Consider the following 17,508-nt stretch of genomic DNA (forward strand, 5'->3'; position numbering starts at 1 on the left):
TATGTTGGCTTCGGTTAGTTATGCTGGTTATTTTCAAGGCGTCATTCTGGTGGTGATATTGGGGGTGGGAGGTGATCTCTGATAAACCATCTATGGCTTCTAAATTATAAAAGCAGAGGAAAAAACAAGCATGTGGAATTATTGATAGACTGCTGCTTGTTAGGCAAGCAGTTTTTAAAATGCAGATTATATAATATTGGGGGATTTCGTTGCTCCACAGTAGAAGCTTTTTAAATGTTAATTTGGGGTTTGTTTTGTTGCTCTGTGACTTAGCATAAAAGGTTTTGGTTTTAAAAGGTTTCAGTTGACTCGTTCCATTTGTCTTACAGGACTTGGAATATAATACTATACATTTATTTATGCTCATGAAGGAGAATAAGGCCAGTAACTCACAACTCATGAAACCAGGGGGTAAATAATCCATAACTTGCTCTCCCACCACTGCCGCAATATTTATATCCAGAACACAAGTAGCAAGCAACCAAAAACAAGAAGAAACCAGTTTGTTTTTATTTACAAAATGTTTAATCAAAAGTACAGTAAAGTTCAAATGGAGCTGCAAATCCTGGTGGTTCACAATGGTTTGATTTATTTTTTCAAACAGACCATGGATAATTAACCATAAAACATAACTTTCCCAATACAAGTTACAGTGCATTTGCAGAAATGGGCAGCAAGTCTTTCACAACTAGTTGCAACTGGCTGGAGCCCTTCGAGCTGAACATGCAGACCGTTGCACGCGTCACCTTCTCAGCACACCCTTGTATGTTCCTTCCAAAAGGAAGCATCCTTTACTCTTCCTACAGTGTCACCGAGGCACCGTCCCAATGTGAGAGGCGAATGGGTTATTTTACATGATCACCGTGTTGTCGTACATTTATTAAATACCCAGGGTTGACCGTATTCTTTTCATTTCAGAATGTTTCACCATCACTAACTGGATATTTCTCACAACATTGCTGTCTGGTAAGTAACTTTCATTATTTCTAAATGACAGTCTAGAATATTGTGGTGCAAAGAAGTCAAGTACACCTCTCCCAGCCTCTGAGAGAATTCAACCTGAAGGCTGTGGTGTGTCCACCACCTCCAAGTACTATTTGAACAGAACGTATTTTGACATTGGTGAACGGTACATATTTTATATCCAGTTTGTTCATTTGAAATACCATCATTTAGAATGATAAGACATGTGATCCCAAGTACCTACGATCACAGATTTCAACGAACATTTCACAATGATTTTGCTACGCAGAGGTGGAAGCATTCAAAGGCCTTGTTTGGCAGGCTCTCTGGAGATATATATTTCCAAAGGAGACGCCTCAATGGACGTCTCCATGTGGATATTTTCCATGTGGAACATCGGATGCTTTGGCATTAAACAAACAAACACAGAACCTTCCAAACACATTTTGTGATGCTTTCAACTACTTATTATTATTCTATGATAGGCGAAACATTTGAAATGCATTCGCTTCATTTGAACCAATCTGAAAATCAGACCTGATTGCTCTTGTGCACACCCACAAATGGAAGAGGAAAAATGTCCTTTAGGAGCATGAATATGGATAGCCACCTTTTTAATGAATTAATAGGGCCAAGACCAGAGCTGCAAGTGAGACTTGCTTTGAAAACTTTGAGGTCTACATGTCTTTTAGTGGAAATTTGTGAAGTTTCCGGAAGGTTGGGACTGTGGCCTTCTTGATTTCTTGAGATGTCAGTGGCTGAGAGGAAGAGTGCAGGTCAGGACTGAGGGTATATTCGCAGAGCATCATCAAGTCAGAAAGAGCATAAAAGCTGAATTTGTAGAGGTTGGCCTGCCCTGAAATGAGAGGGAGGAAGACGAAAGGGGGTGACTTGCTTGGCATCTGATGAGACTCTGTCTGGCTCCAGCCAGGCCGAGTTAGTCATGAACATCATATTCATCCAAACTTTTAAAAGTTACACTCTTGACTTCACTTTATATGAATGTGCATAAAATGGGGAAAATAATCTCTTGGGGCAATAAAGATAGCTTTCTAACAGGGACTTTCTGTATCCATGGCACATAATCCATAGCTGTCGCTGTATTTTTGTTCCTAATTCTGTCGCACATCTACCTCTGAACATATCCATCTCACCAGCGAAGGCCTCAAGCCTTTAGGATTGTTAACTACCCCCACCACCCCATGTGCATTCCCACGCTTTATTTGTTACACTGACTAAAAAGAAACGCGCGTATCAGTGTGAGCGGCCTGCGTCCAGGGACAGGCTTATTTGGTAACTTTAATTTGTTGCTCCCATTGCTTTCATGGCTAAAGGATCTCATCACAAAATGGCCTGAATTTCACACTCTTTCTGGCTTGCAGAGAAGCTGGTTCCTCCCCCGTTTCTGTCCAACACATAGAAAGCTCTTTATGTTTCTATGATCAGATAAAATCTGTATTGACGTTTCTTTTCCTGTGGGTGTATTTCGCTTCTAGGTATGAAGATTTAAAGTATCTGGGCAAAGCTGTGTGTTTGCAGTTTCTCTGTTTTTAGTGAAAAGCTCCCTGGGAAAGGAGAGCACATCTTATCCAGTAATGAATAAATATTTATTTTCATTTTAAAATGATACATGTTCATTAAAAATAATTTGGAAAAACACATAGGAGTAAAATGAAGAAAAATACAAGTAATTATTTCTATAATTTAAATCCAATCATTAGTAACCATTTGATGTATTTCTTTACTCTCATTTTTTCCCTGAGGATATATATATTTTTAAAAACATGCTGTAAACGTACTTTCTACAGAATTTCAAAATTTAACCTAAGAATTTTACATGTAATTACATGGTTCTTATAAACGTCATTTTACGAATGTGTGTGTGTGTGTGTGTGTGTGTGTGTGTGTGTGTGTGTATTCATTCCTGAAGAGGAATTGCTTATTTAACCTAAGTGTCCGACAAGAGCATTTTGGGTGTTTTGTTTTACTTTTCACATTTCCACAATATCTTGCATACAAAGAGTAGATGAATCAATCAAAATTTATCAATAATGAGTAAAAGAATGAACGTTTAAATCAGTATATATTTTTGAATTTTTTATTATGAAAACTTTCAAATACACGAATGTAGACATTACTATAGCGAACTCCCATGTACCCATCACTTAGCTTGCACAATGATGAACTCATGGCCTGCCATTTTCCCATTCTACTACCATGTTACTTTGAAGCAAACCCCAGACATCACAGCATTTAGTCCATAAATATTTTGGGCCCACAAGGACATTTTCATATGTTAATGTTATAAATATTGAGATAAATAGTTCTAATAATTATATATAGGAGTATTTTTCTTCTGAGTATACTGCCATTATGTTTCCTAAAATGTAACAATTGATTAGAAAATCTCAGCAGAGTGTTTCGTAATATTCTTAGATGCATCTGTAAGCCAAAGCACAATTTGGTTGACTAGAGAGACATTTCACACATTTGGCTAGGTTTCATGGGGGAACTTTTCTTTGACATTTTTTTTTTACTTGCCTCAAACTTAGGATGATAATTTGCTGCTAATTCTGTATAGCATTAGTTAGACTCATGACGGGATATATACTGTGTTATATACAATTCTGTATCTGAGGTGAAAGGAAAACATAGCTCTGACGAGAAGTCCAGCATGGTTACAGCCAACCCATAGTGGATCAATGTGGCCAACCTGGTTAAACCAGACCTAACACTGGATTTAAAAGTATCGGGTTTTTTAAAGATATATTGGCAGAAAGGAAAGGTTTCTTCCTAAGAGGGCATTTACAAAGTCTGAAAAGGGAGGAATTATATATTAATAGTCTGAATAATTAAAAAAAAAAGAAAAGCACTGTGTTTGGGGAAGTGAGGGTCAAAGGAGATGGTTCATTGTATAAAAAAGGGCACTCCGTATGTTGCTTATATGTATTGTTCTAGTTTACTCTAAGAATGTTTAAAGAATCTAGTTTTCTGTTGCTAGACTAGATCCTTTACGCACAGAGCTCCACAGATGATGAGGGCTCTGGGCAAATTAGGCTCTCCATAGAGAACCTATACTTAGGGTTTAGTCCTGCTCGCTGTCTTTGAATTGCAGTCAGGGACGGTTCAGTAGCAGTGTGTTGTCCAAAAGGTGTATTCCACTCATCAGAAATTCAGGATGTAACTATGTAACATACTGCATCAGTATAAACTGGATTTATGTGTTACTCAGGTCTATTTAATCTTAGGAGCACATTTTCCATTGGCCTCGAAAGTGAGTAGCTAGAATATTGATGTGCATAACCCTTGGGGAAGAAAAAAAAAAAAAAGAGCTTCTCCAACTACACTAAATCTCTAGAAAAATATGACGGCTTACAGTATGGACACATACAAAGTATTTTCAGCCAAAGTTGGTAGAGGAAAGCACATTTGAAAAAAAAAAGAAAGAAAAGAAAAGAAATAACATAAGCAATAAACTATCCCAAGCAAACAGAATGCATCTGTACAATTTGCCAGACTGGATGGTGTAAACAATGCAAACTTTTTTCTTTCCATTTCATTTTTCCCCTCGGTCTTCTGATCCTCTCTATTTCTCCTTTACCCTGATCTGACATTACTACCATTAAAATGTCCTCAAAAGGTCAGGAAACAATCTGATAGCTTGGCATTGAGCCAGGCATTCTAAGGAAAGAGGTAGGAACTAGCCACTATTTTAAAGCTGCAAAGACATTTTACCATACCCCATAACACCCATATTGTAAAACAGCTAACCTTTTCATCATTATTTTTAAGATTGATATTAACAACAAGACAAGTGAAATAAAGGCATAAGTCTTCACTTCTTCCTGCATCCTTTTCTTATGTGTGTTAATTATATAGCTCATGTCATATAAACCAGAATATAAACTGCCTTTTAAAGATAAGAATAAGTTTGCCCTTGGTTCTCTCTAGCTAATGTGTTATACACTGCACCCAAGTGAACCATCAATGCCTCATTCTGATAATAACTATAATAATAATTATTATTATTAATGATAGTGTTTGCTTCTTGATATGTGTATGAGGTTTCCTTATGCTTGGCCTTTGGGTCTGGTGTTTGTTCAATTGTTGTTACATTTGTGACTGTATATACCCTGAAGCTATAAAACAGCATTTCTTGGAATAAAGTAGTACTCCATATCCTCTACACCTTTCCCCCTGTGTAAGTTCAGAATCATTGGTGGATGATTCTGCTTGTATAAGGCAGAGAATCCTTTGCAAATGCCTGCATCAAGCCAGGATTTTCATTTTAGACCAAAGACACAGATAGTTGCAAAAGGAAAAAAAAGCGGTTTATTTATATCATCAGATCCATGTTTCCCGAAGTTGGTGTATTTTCTGGATAAACTTTATTGGATATGTAATACATCATCATGTGCAATTACCATAAGGACGAATTATGACATTCTCTGAGTGAGATACTGGGTGATCCTGCTTTACCTGGAGTGATGAGGGAAGATTGAATACCCCATTCAAGACAGACATTCAAGATGATTTTGCAGCCAGCGCAGTCACTTTACATGGGAAATGCTGAAGAGAAGGCTTAACTTTCTCTTCCTTCATTAGAAATTACTCAAAGCCTGTGATATAAACAACATACTTTGGAGATGGTCTTCTCTTTGGGGGACTGCTCCATTTGCAAACCATGCTAGGGTCCACAGGGAATTGTTTCTGTGTGTTCTGTCCTCTTGTGTGAAATATTCTTAACATGCTGTTGATATATACTTTTTGGCCAAAAGTAATTTACTTTTTGGTTTTTGATGACCACTCTGTGAATCAACCTAATGTATTTGTGATGTGGGGAACTGTAACCTCTGAACACTCAGTTTAAAGACTTTTATAATGAATTATTTAAGGACATTTTAGCCCTTAACTGTTTCTCTGTCCACAAACAAGTTGATTGGTTAATCATGTCTTGTTTATTTTTATTGTTGTTGTGGTACACATTGTACATAAAACAGGAACGAGGCTATTTGTAAGAGCTAATTATAATGGCAAAATTGTACTTTCTCTAACTGTTCTCTAATTTTCTAATGTTTCATTATATCAAGACCTGCACTCTAAGAAGTATGTTTCAGGTTTGCTAGGGAAAATACAGAAGAGAAAGATAAATCCAGTTCTATAAAGTGATGTCAAGCATAATTTAGCACAACTGCCAATATCAATAGTTCATTCAAGCCCTAGTCCTCCACTCCTGGAGGACTTTGATTTCTGGCCATCCTTTGATAAAGATCCAGAGCAAGGAAGAAACAGAGACTAATTTTGAGACTCTTGGAGGTCTATCTTTTAGGAGGAAATGATGGTTCTAGCGGATTCTTAGGAGCCCAAGTTACTTCTGACATGGCTTCTATAGCTCTTGGTGGAATCAGAACTCACAGTTTTCTGTAGATAGAATAAAAAACCCAGAGGCTGAGTCCTTAAGACATTCTCCATGCCATTCTTTGAACAAACTTTTGCTAATGCTTACTATGTGACAGGTAAATGTGAACTCACTTACCCTTTCTTCTCTCCTTCCTTCCCTCCTTCCTTCCCTCCTTCCTTCCCTCCTGCCTTCCTTCCCTCCTTCCTTCCTTTCCTCCCTCTCTCCTTCCTTCCCTCCTTCCATCACTCCTTCCTTCCATCACTCCTTCCTTCCTTCCTTCCTTCCTTCCTTCCTTCCCTCCTTCCCTCCTTCCCTCCTAACTCCTTTAATTTTTTTTCTCATTTAAGCACGGAGAAGTTTCCTTATAGATTGCTAAGGGCCCTGTGCATATTTGCATGAAGCCAAAGATTCTGTCCCTTCTAGGAACTCTGGTTGTCAACCGGTGATCTTGCCTTTGTCTTTTCTCATAGTTCTGCCTGTGGCGCCTGTCACTAGCAGTCAAATAAGGACAATTTTACCATTCTCTCCTGCTGCTCTAATTTTTTTTAGTGCCGGTACATGAATTTGTTATTCTTTATAATTCCCTTTGAAGTTGGAAATCCAAGGGGAATCTAAAACCGACCAGATGTTTCTGCTGCTGGAGAGGGAAGAGAGTAGGATTAAGTTTAACAAAAACTTGGTCTCTAGGAAGAAAAATCATTTCAGCTGGAAATCATCTTTAAACGCACTCATTTGCTACATATCTGCTCGTTAATTTACATTTACTAGTCCTTTGTAGACAATATCGCCTGTCAATTTACTCAGGAAAATTCATAAATTTTGTGAATAGACTCATGCTGTGGTTTGCTCAGGCCTACGTCCCCTTTGGAGTTTTAGCTCTTTCTGTTGCTCTGCATATTCCCCTCGCGTGCTTCACAAGGAGGGTTGTCTGTGACTGTTGTTGATGTTGCTGAAGGATCACCATCATGTCACATCAGGCTGAGAGGCCGGTTCTGCAAACTGTTTCAAGAGGGTGAGGTCAATGCAGCCTGCGGTTAGGGAGGGAAGGGAAGGAGATTTGCCAGAATGCTTCTCCTTTATGGAGAACTTCATCCACTTTAGGGATATGTAGATCAAAACAAGAATAAGACTGATGAAGACCTTCAGGGTAAAAAAGGAAAGTTTTGTCGTCCCTCAAGGATTCAGCTGATGTTGCAGACAGCATGAATAAACAGATTGGGAGATGAAAAATGGTAGAGAAAGTGAAGTATATGAAGGCACAAGAGAGAAAAGGGCATCTGTGCAATGACGTTTATAGGGCCTCTCTGACTGGACATCCAAAGCTTCAGGCCCCGGTACAAGTGGGAAGAGCGACTGAAAAATTAAATTAGAGGAGAGTCTCAGAAACCAATCAGAACGTTTTGGTGGTTTGCTTAGAACTTCACAAAAGCACTGGATTGCAGAGATGCATTTTTATTTGCTCACTTCCTTCTCGGTACCTGTCCTGCTGGGTCCTGGCATCACTAGTAGGGTTTCCCAGGTTTCCCGAGGTTTACTAGGAGGACAGAGAGATCTGCGGATAACTACTTTACACCCCTTCCTTTGCTCCGTGGATTAAACGTTTGGAAACCTTTTCCACACCTCATGAGGGAGGAATACTCACAACCCATAGTTTCTATTGCCCCAGCCTATCTTCATTTTAAATAGAAAGTCTGAGTCCTCAGTAATTATATTAAGCTTCTTAAGCAGCACATATCAATTGCATATACCATTTTAAGCATTTTTTTCAGCCTCTCAAAAGAGAGTAGGGGAAGAGACAGAGAGAAATCACTTAGCAGCTGATTCACTTATTTTAAGCAGCTTTCCCCATTTTAAAATATAAAAAATTCAGGTCCTGGAACATTGGGTGATTTGAATGTTCTGTAAGGATTTGAAAAAAGATTTTTAAAATATCATATGTTCTACATTCAGGGACCCGGATTTTCAATTTAGTTCTAAAAGGAAAAAACAGGTTGAAATAAGGGAGTTTCAACCTAAACAGTCTCTCTTCTTTCTTTTCATTATTAGTAATGAAATAATTATCATTTATATAATATATTATTATTATTATTATTATTATTATTATTATTAGTCAAATGGTATGAAAAGCATTTATGTTGGTCTCACTGCTGTGACAGAGCTTAACCTAATAATCCAAGACTTGGAACTTGGTGTTTCAATAAAGGAAACACTGAGGTATTTTCCATTCAAATCAGCATCAAAAGTTTTTAATTAACACCATCAGAAATTAACGGACTACATGCAGGACAGGGTTCCTCCATGCCCAACTACCGGGAACAAGACAGCAAGCGGGACCCAGTGTGTGTGTTTTTGTTTTATAGTGTATTTTTATTTACTCGCTGAGGCAGAGTCTGAGCTGCACGCAGTGTGGCGGACCCACAAGAGTGAAACCTGAAAGGGCTGCTCAGCTCCAGCAGTTTCATTCTGCTCACTGATGATTGTCCTGAGTTCTTTGTGGTTGTAATTGGTTAGAAAGTTTGAAATTAGCAAGTCCTTGTCAGCCCCTGAAAGCTTTGAAATCACCAGGCTTGGTACAGCTATCAAGCCCACTGAAGCCTAATCGCCTGTTGGGTGAAGAGCCTCCGAGCAGTGGGTGCCCTGTCCTCAGGCTTTGCCCCAGTGGCACTTCCCCAGCCTCTGGAGCTCTCCCTCCTAGACGGTGGCTTTGTTTGAAGCCCTTTCTTTTCCATCACTGAAGCCTCTTTGGGGATGAACAGATTATGTCCTGACTAATGGTGGGGGAAGTGAGCACAAATGGGAGAAAGAGTGAAACAGAGGTTCAAGGGAATAGAGAAGAAGAAAGAGGATGAAAAAGCACAAAAGAAAAAGGAAGTGGGATACAAGATGGAAAGAGCTTTGGAAATATTGACATTTGGTTTCTGTGCAACTGGATTTGATGTCTCAGGATGGAACCCACTGACAGAGCCTAAATGGTCTGTGGGGCTTTTCTTTCTTTGTTTTTTTTCAGAGCTTTTTTTTTTTTTTAAAGACTTGCCTATCATTGTCACAGGGAGGCCACATATGTTCATATAAGGGACCATTAGCTACCTGCCACCACCACCACCACATTTTCTAAGGATTAGGGATACAGTTCTTTCCCTTATACATTATGATAAAAGAAAGAGGGGTCTATCAATTCTCCGGTCACCATAGAAGTATCTATTGTTTAACCTTATGCTCTGGGCCCCCGAACCAAATTTTCTCCAGCAGACTCCTACCCTGATTGGTGAATTGCACAAAAAACTCCCCTTCACCCTTATAGCAACACAGGAACTGCTTGCGCAGGGTTACCTAAAGTGGATATTGTCAGCAATGATGAAACGTTTATGGAAGCTTAAAGGTCTGAATAACTTCCTATAAACCTTTTCATTTACACTGAAAGCCTTCAAGCTTAATACATTTAGGTACAATATTTAATCTTTACCCATTTCTTCTCCACTTTAATACAAAACAAAACAACAAAAAATACAAGCCAAATACAGCAACATAGATATTACTGCCACGAATTCAGAGTTCAGGAAGTTTTTCAATAGGCCCAGTCATGACAAAATGATGCAAAAATGTACCACCATTTTTGGAAAATCTCCTTAAAGCAGTTCAAAGATTTCTTCCCTGAAACACAGGGAGATCGATACATATCAACTTCTAGGGGGTAATTGGTGAATGAGTGTCAGGATTTTCACAAGAACTGCTGAATCCAATCTTGACATTCTAGCCAGAGAATCAGGTAAGCCGATTAGCAAATCATCATTTTTCTATTTCTTACCTGGGCAGTGTCAGGATTTACTGTCGCAAAGTTTGACTTCTTACAGGAGTCAGAGACACTTTATGTGGAATATAATTAGTAAAAAGATGTCATTCTAACCTTCCCCAGACCATCCTTTAGGGGCTGCTAGATCAGGCTGCAGTATAGTGTGCCCCACTCCCCAGAAGTCTTTAGAAGCTAGTCTAGCAGATATGGCTGACACTTACCTCAGCCCTTCACCTCACCTCTGATTTCTGCTACACTTGGAGCAGTTCTGTGTTAGCCCAGACTCCCACATCAGGAGTGTTTTTCCCAGGATCTTTTCCATGGCTAGGGGAGCTCAATAAATCTACACTGGATTGGGGAAATTGGGTTGGCAGCTTAATGCCCTGGGAGCATAATGGGAGAAACTCTCTAACAGAACTGGAGAAAAAATGTTCCAGCCTGTTTCTTTCAGATGGGTGACTCTGGAGGCATTATGTACAAGTCTCAGAGATGCAAGTGGAATTATGCTCCAGTTGGTAAACTGGTGTTACTTTGACACATTTTTATCATTGCCTTGTTTTCCTCTGTGACTCACCAATCTCTCCTTCACACCTGCCTTCTGAGATCACCTTCCAAATTACAGCTTGTACCCAGGTCCTTGTTGAAAACTCTTCTTTGGAAAGATCCCCAAATGAGACAGGTACTCAGATTTTTTGTTTGTTTGTGTGTTTTAATTAGTCAGGTCACAGCATATTCTTCTCTATTGTCTACTACCTATAGTGAATTATTGCCCATTCATAGCCTGGTTCCCAAAGTCAAATAGAAGCCCAATTACTCACATCAATAATTGTTAACACTCGGAGAGACATTGTTTTATTCATCTGTGGTCTCCTGTACCTAGCACTGTCTTGACACATAGTAAGTGCTCAGTTACTGTTTGTTGGATGAGTGAATAAGTTCATAATTTATACCAATGACTTTTATTGTCAGTAATAAGAAATACTGGTGTTTCAATCAAGCATGAGATGTGTTACAGTAAATTTGTTATGAATAATAAATTTATGAAGTACATGTGTTTAATTTACTCTTTTAAAGATTAAATTAAAACAATATTTTTCCTATATACAGTTACCCTCATATACTTGTGTTTTCTTTTTTTTTTTAATGCTTATTTATTTTTGAGAGACAGAGAAAGACAGAGAACAAGCAGGGGAGGGGCAGAGAGAAAGGAAGACACAGAATCTGAAGGAGGCACCAGGCTCTGAGCTGTCAGCACAGAGCTGGACACGGGGCTCAAAATCACAAACTGCGAGATAATGACCTGAGCCGAAGTCGGACACTTAACTGACTTAGCCACTCAGGAGCCCCTTGTGTTTTCTAACATGCTTTATTAAGTGGGAACCAATGGGTAATATTTTAGTTTGGACTCCAGAAATTGCAAATAACTCTAGATAAACCCATGAGAATGTGTTAAAATCTAAATATCATCTTTCTCATACCTCAAGGTGGGGGGAAAAGTTTGAGGACTTTAGGATCATACTGTAGGAAGGGTGGCAGTATCTGCTCCCATTTGAAATATCTGATCGAGTTCAACAGGCTTTTGAATGGCTCTTGTTTGGGGATATTTGTTTCTATGTCCATGTGAATCCAGTCTGGAGTAAAACATGGTGAAGTCTTATTTGTGCCTGTTTTCTAGACAGAAACGTAAGATCCACAATATGTATAATCAGCACCAGGGAAGAGTCCAGCTTCTGTGATAGAAATTAATTAGGCTCCGGAACACAAATAATAATGAGATGGAAAGTTTGAAACTCTCTTTATGCTTCTTAATGTCCAAGACGATGGATATTTTAAAGCTATTTCCAGAGTGTGGTGACCAGGAAGATCACCCTAACACCACAAGCCTCCTCCTTATAACCCAATGATCCAATCTGGACTGAAGAATGTGAAGGATAAAGAATACTACAAGAAAAGGCACCTCAGTTTCCCAACTAGTTTATTTTGTCCGCATTGGAGTACCAAAGGACCTGATGTTTCATGTTAGTTATATTCCTGTGGGAAGAAAACTGTTTCCTTCCCTACTTTTCAAAAATGTTTTAAGCTTTTATTCTGAGAAGATAAGCTTTGAGCAATTACTGAATTTGCCCCCCAAAAGAAACAAGTATCTGCCTCAGGAAGAAATGGTGATTCCCATTTACTTTCTTAGCATCTGTTGTGATACCTGGAGAAATATATAAAGTTATAAACATTTAAAAACATATTCTTCAAGAAAAGTCAACTATCTTATCTGCTGTTTTTTCAAAGTGGCCTTATTTGAAATTTTTACTATGCCTTCCAGCATAATGTTCTAAATTCTCTCATCTTTTCTGTAGTGGTTATTGATCAACTGCCTAGGAAACCTCTTTCCGTACTAGTGTTTTCCAGAAAATATAAGCTCAATTATGAAAGATCCAAAACGAAGCTCAGAAACAGTGACGGTAATTGGTAATGTGGTTTGTGGGCTGAAGAGTTCGTGGTCTTAACCAGTGTGTAATTTGCCACATTATGTGAGATGGTTATGGATCCCCTCAAGGAGGCCTAGTGATAGCTGGAGCCCAAGGGTTGGTCTTTTATAGCCCAACAGAGCCTCCTCCAAAGCTCCAAATTTCTCCTAGTTTATCCTAGTGACCAGGACAATATTACCCTTTTCTATGCATGTCTGACCTGAAAAAACTTGAGAAGTACTAGTGTTATGGACTGAATGTTTGTATCTTCCCAAAATCCATATGTAGAAGCCCTTCCCCTTACCCCCATATGATGGTATTAGCACGTAGGGTCTTTGGGGACTAATTAGGTGTAGATGAGGTCATGAGTGTGGAGCCTGCATGCTGGAGGCTCCTTTTAACAAGAGGAGGAAACACCAGAACTTCCTCTCCCTATGCCATATGAAGACATGGTGAGAAGGTGGCCATCTGCAGACTGGAAGGAGGCCCCTCACCAGAGCTCAATCATGCTGGCATCTTGGTCTTGGGCTTCTCATCCTCCAGAACTGAGAAAAATAAATTTCTGTTGTTTAAGCTACCAAGCCTATGGCATTTTATGATGGCAGCCTGAGCCAACTAAGACAACTAATCCAGTGGATATTAGTGAAGAGTAGATGAAGTATCAAAAAGAGAAAATAGACAAAGACAAGTTTGCTATTAGAAAGCTGCAATTCAGAAAGTGAACTTATATGTAAGGCTTTCCATAAGGGCTACCAGGTTATAAGTTTATCAGTATATATGTTCATCCAAAATGCACTGAGATGCTACATTTACACTGTTGGAGGGGGACTCTAGTACTGGTCATTAGTAGGCATATTTTGTGTATGTGTATCCATCTCTATCTATATCTATCTATCTGTATCTATATCTATATCTATATCTATATCTATATATCTCTATCTATATCTATGACTGGGAATATATGCTCACCATTAACTCGATTTGTCATCTGATTTGTGTACGGGGCCCATTTCTTTTGACTCTTCTGTCTTTTACATGAATTGTTTCATTATAAGATAAAGATAAAAATTGTAATCAAAATTATTTCCATTCTTAGTTGCAGAGTGTCTCCCCTGTTTGTGGCCATTTCCTACATATGGCTATTGTTATCTGTCCTCTGTGCCTTCACTACTCAGAGTATAGAAGTATTAGTAAAATCAGTATCACCTAAGAATTTGTTTGAAATACAGAATCTGAGGCCTCACTCCAGACCTACTAAATGAGAACATGCGTTTTAATAAAATCCTAGGTGATTTTTCTGTGCAGTGAAATGTGAAAAATACATACATGGCTAACTAAAAAGCATAGTAGCTTCTCCTCTTATGAACTTTCAACTGACAACCATTTTATATATATATCTGTGTGTATACACCTATGTCTATATCTATATCTATATGCTATCTGTGATGGCAGGTTTTCTACACTTGTGTGTGTATGCATATATATATATATATATATATATATATATATAATCTGTCTCAGGATATATATGGCATTTGGAGTGTGTGTGTGTGTGTGTGTCTATATATATATATATATAGAGAGAGAGAGAGAGAGGGAGAGAGGGAGAGAGAGAAGAGAAATATCTATATAGAGAGACAATATGTATACTATATATAGATAGATATAGATATATAATACATACGTGTCTGTGCATAGTATACACACACACACACACACACACACACACACACACATTATAAAACCTGCTACCACAGATTGCATTAATAGTTGTTTGTGTACTAGTTTGCTATTGCTGTGATAATGCTACATAACAAATAACCCCCAAATTTAAGTAGCTTATAATTGTAAACATTTATTTCTCACTTATAGGTCTATGTGGCATCTGGGTACCACTATTCTAGGCTGCATTTGGTTTCATATCTTCTCTACACGCTTTTCATTCTGGGACTCAGGATGAAGAGACCAGATACTTGAGACAAAGTTTTCTTATTCCAAATTCCATGGGCATAAGAAGTCAAGCCAAATCACTACTCATGGCATTTCTGTCAACATTCCATTGGTCAAAGCAAGTAACTCGACCAAACTCAAAGTTAGGGTACAGGGATACATACTCTCTTCCCCACATTAACACACACTACTGAGAGTTATGCTAAAATCATGAGTTTTGTGTGGATGTACAGCTCTGTTGCAGAAAGAGTGTGAAGAATTTGAGAAAATCAGTCTTCCATATATGGTATTGGTTTGGACTCAGAAACAAATGGCTTACACAGTTGCATTAAGCAACTTAGGAAGCCTTGACATGGTAGAGCACCTGTGTGTGTATGTGTGCTCATAACACATTTGCAATCACAGTATCTCTAACCACCCTCCAGACATCTTCTTCATAGATTACTTGTGAATTCCTCGTAAAGATAAGCACTGAGTAGAGAATAGGGTGTCAGAGAAAACACACTAAGTTAAAAATGAGGAGCCTTGGGTTCTACTCAAGCTATATCTCTAAGCAAGTGTGGAATCTTACACAATTCTATGAATGTTGTTGCTCAGTATTGTATCAACCAATCAGGAATGTTCCTGTCCCAGCTATTCTTTTTTATTTTTCTTATTATGAAAAGCATATAGAAGCATGGTAAAATATATAGAATAAAATACAAGAGGACAATTAAAATCATCCACAATCACCCAGAAATAATTTCCTTTTAAACTTTTTTGGGGATATAGCTTTCTATTTGTTTTTTTTTTTCTGTGCCTTTTTATTTTTGGTAAAACACGATATACACTGTTTTGAATCATACTTTGTTACTTAAAATCTATATTATAAGTCACATGCAGTACTGTTAAATACTTTTCAACACCATTTTAATACTAATTTACTGTATTATACATTCACTACCTGTTTTGTGTAATCAGATATTAAGTCTTTAAAAAGCAAAATATACCTTAAAATAAATTATTATTTTTTATCACAATTATAAAACTTAAGAAATTGAAGAAAAAGAAGGACGGTAACATTTAGTAAAGGCCTACTCTGTGCCATGCTCTATTCTTGGAACTTTATTTAAGCTGTCTCATTTAATAACATTTAGCCTGATGGTGAACTTCTCTAGGCTGTAGTCTGACTGCACAGCCAGTTACTAAGTTTGTTACTTTGTGAAAGTTTATTGTCTTCTCTTTGGCTCAGTTTCCATGCTTTAAAGTGATAACAGCAATAATAATAGCACTCACCTCCCAAAAAATGTTGTAAGGACTAAATGAGTGAATACATCCAAAATGTTTAGAACAGTAGTAAATATTCAATAAATATTAACTATCATTTCTGTCTTTTGATGCCTACATTAAAGTCTCCCATAAAGCCTTTCATTAAAATATAAATCCACATTTATTTCAACTTCTTTGGGTATAAGTAGGTTCTAAGAAGTAATTTAATATAAATGGAAAACACCAACTAAGTAAGAGCTCTAAATTGTTTTTAATACTGGCTCCCAGCCTCTTAATAGTGTGGCCTCTGGGAATTTAGTTACGATTCTTACATTCAGTTATGTTTTTATTTAAAATGGATAAATACTAGCCATTTTAGTGTTTTAATGAGGATTTAAGTGAGATAATACATGTTTGGAATCTACTACCTTGCCTAGACAATAAACAGATCTCTAAGTGTTAGTCTTTTTTCCCTTGTATTGCTATGAAATTGTTTTATTTCCTTTCAGTAGCATCTCTGGGCAGGTGATTCATCTATTTTTGCCAGTATCACAAGCACTCTCATATTACTATGAGATAGTCAATAAATACCTATAGGCTATATGGAGGTAGTGATGTTAAATGGTAAGCTGGTACATTTTTTGGTTTTCTACAGTTTATAACCAGTTTTCTTGACTTAGCATGGAACGTACTCTTTAGATGTACCCATTGTTTATTTGATTCAATAATAGTAATTATAATATAATAGACTTCAGGGTGCCTGGGTGGTTAAGAGGCCAAGTTCGGCTCAGGTCATGATCTCCCAGTCCGTGGGTTCGAGCCCCACGTCGGGCTCTGTGCTGACAGCTCAGAGCCTGGAGCCTGTTTCAGATTCTGTGTCTCCCTCTCTCTGACCCTCCCCCGTTCATGCTCTGTCTCTCTTTGTCTCAAAAATAAATAAACGTTAAAAAAAATTTTAAAAAATATAATAGACTTCTCTTTCTGTGCCTGTTGATTTGTGAAAGGTTTTTATTCAAATGAACAGAAAACTTTTTTATAAAGGAGCTTTTGCCTTATATCTATAAGCATTTAGAATTAATGACGAATGAAAAATGAGTGAGTGAATGATTGAATGACTCCATCTTATTCATCTAACAATTATTGAGCATTGGTTATGGCAGTGTAGCATCTGGATATCATACTTGGCCAAGTATATCAACACTCCGTGCTTCTTATCCTTTTTTTGTTTGTAAAACTTAGGTGAACGATTAAATTCAATACCCTCAGTTGTTAATCTTCTAGATTCTAGAAGGAGAGAGACTTGGAAACAAAGAGCTTCAATATAAGGTATAATGAAAAAGATGCTGTTGTGGTAGAATAGGCAAAATGCTATGGGAAACCAGAGAAAGTGGATGAATCTAAGCTGAATGAGAAGGAAAACTTGGAAAGACTGTGGTCTTTCAAGCAATGTTGGAGAATGAATGAGGTTTTCACCTGGTAGAAAAACCCACCTAGACTGAGGGAATGTCAGGAGAACTGAGTCAGGAAGACATGAAAGAATCTGGTGTGTTTCAGGAATGGTGAGGAAGGAGACAAGTGTGGCAGGGTATTAAGGCATTATAAAATTTGGGGGACGAGGCTGTACCAGTGTTCAGGAGCAGATCATGGATGCCTCAGAATGAAGTTCTGTTAACTAGTTCATGGAAATCATTAAA

At 37.9% G+C, this 17,508-nt stretch overlaps 1 protein-coding gene across 25 annotated transcripts in view; it reads left to right on the forward strand.

Annotated features, from left to right (window-relative positions):
• ZBTB20 (zinc finger and BTB domain containing 20) overlaps positions 1 to 17,508 on the forward strand; it is a 767,438-nt gene that overhangs the window by 412,559 nt on the left and 337,371 nt on the right. For all 25 annotated transcript variants that reach the window (XM_047874794.1, XM_047874786.1, XM_047874793.1 and 22 more), the window contains one exon: positions 919 to 966. The gene's annotated coding sequence lies outside the window, so the exon portion shown is untranslated. The remainder of the gene's footprint in view (positions 1 to 918; positions 967 to 17,508) is intronic.

The sequence above is a fragment of the Prionailurus viverrinus genome, chromosome C2 (assembly GCF_022837055.1).
Source record: "Prionailurus viverrinus isolate Anna chromosome C2, UM_Priviv_1.0, whole genome shotgun sequence".
NCBI classification, from domain to species: Eukaryota; Metazoa; Chordata; class Mammalia; order Carnivora; family Felidae; genus Prionailurus; species Prionailurus viverrinus.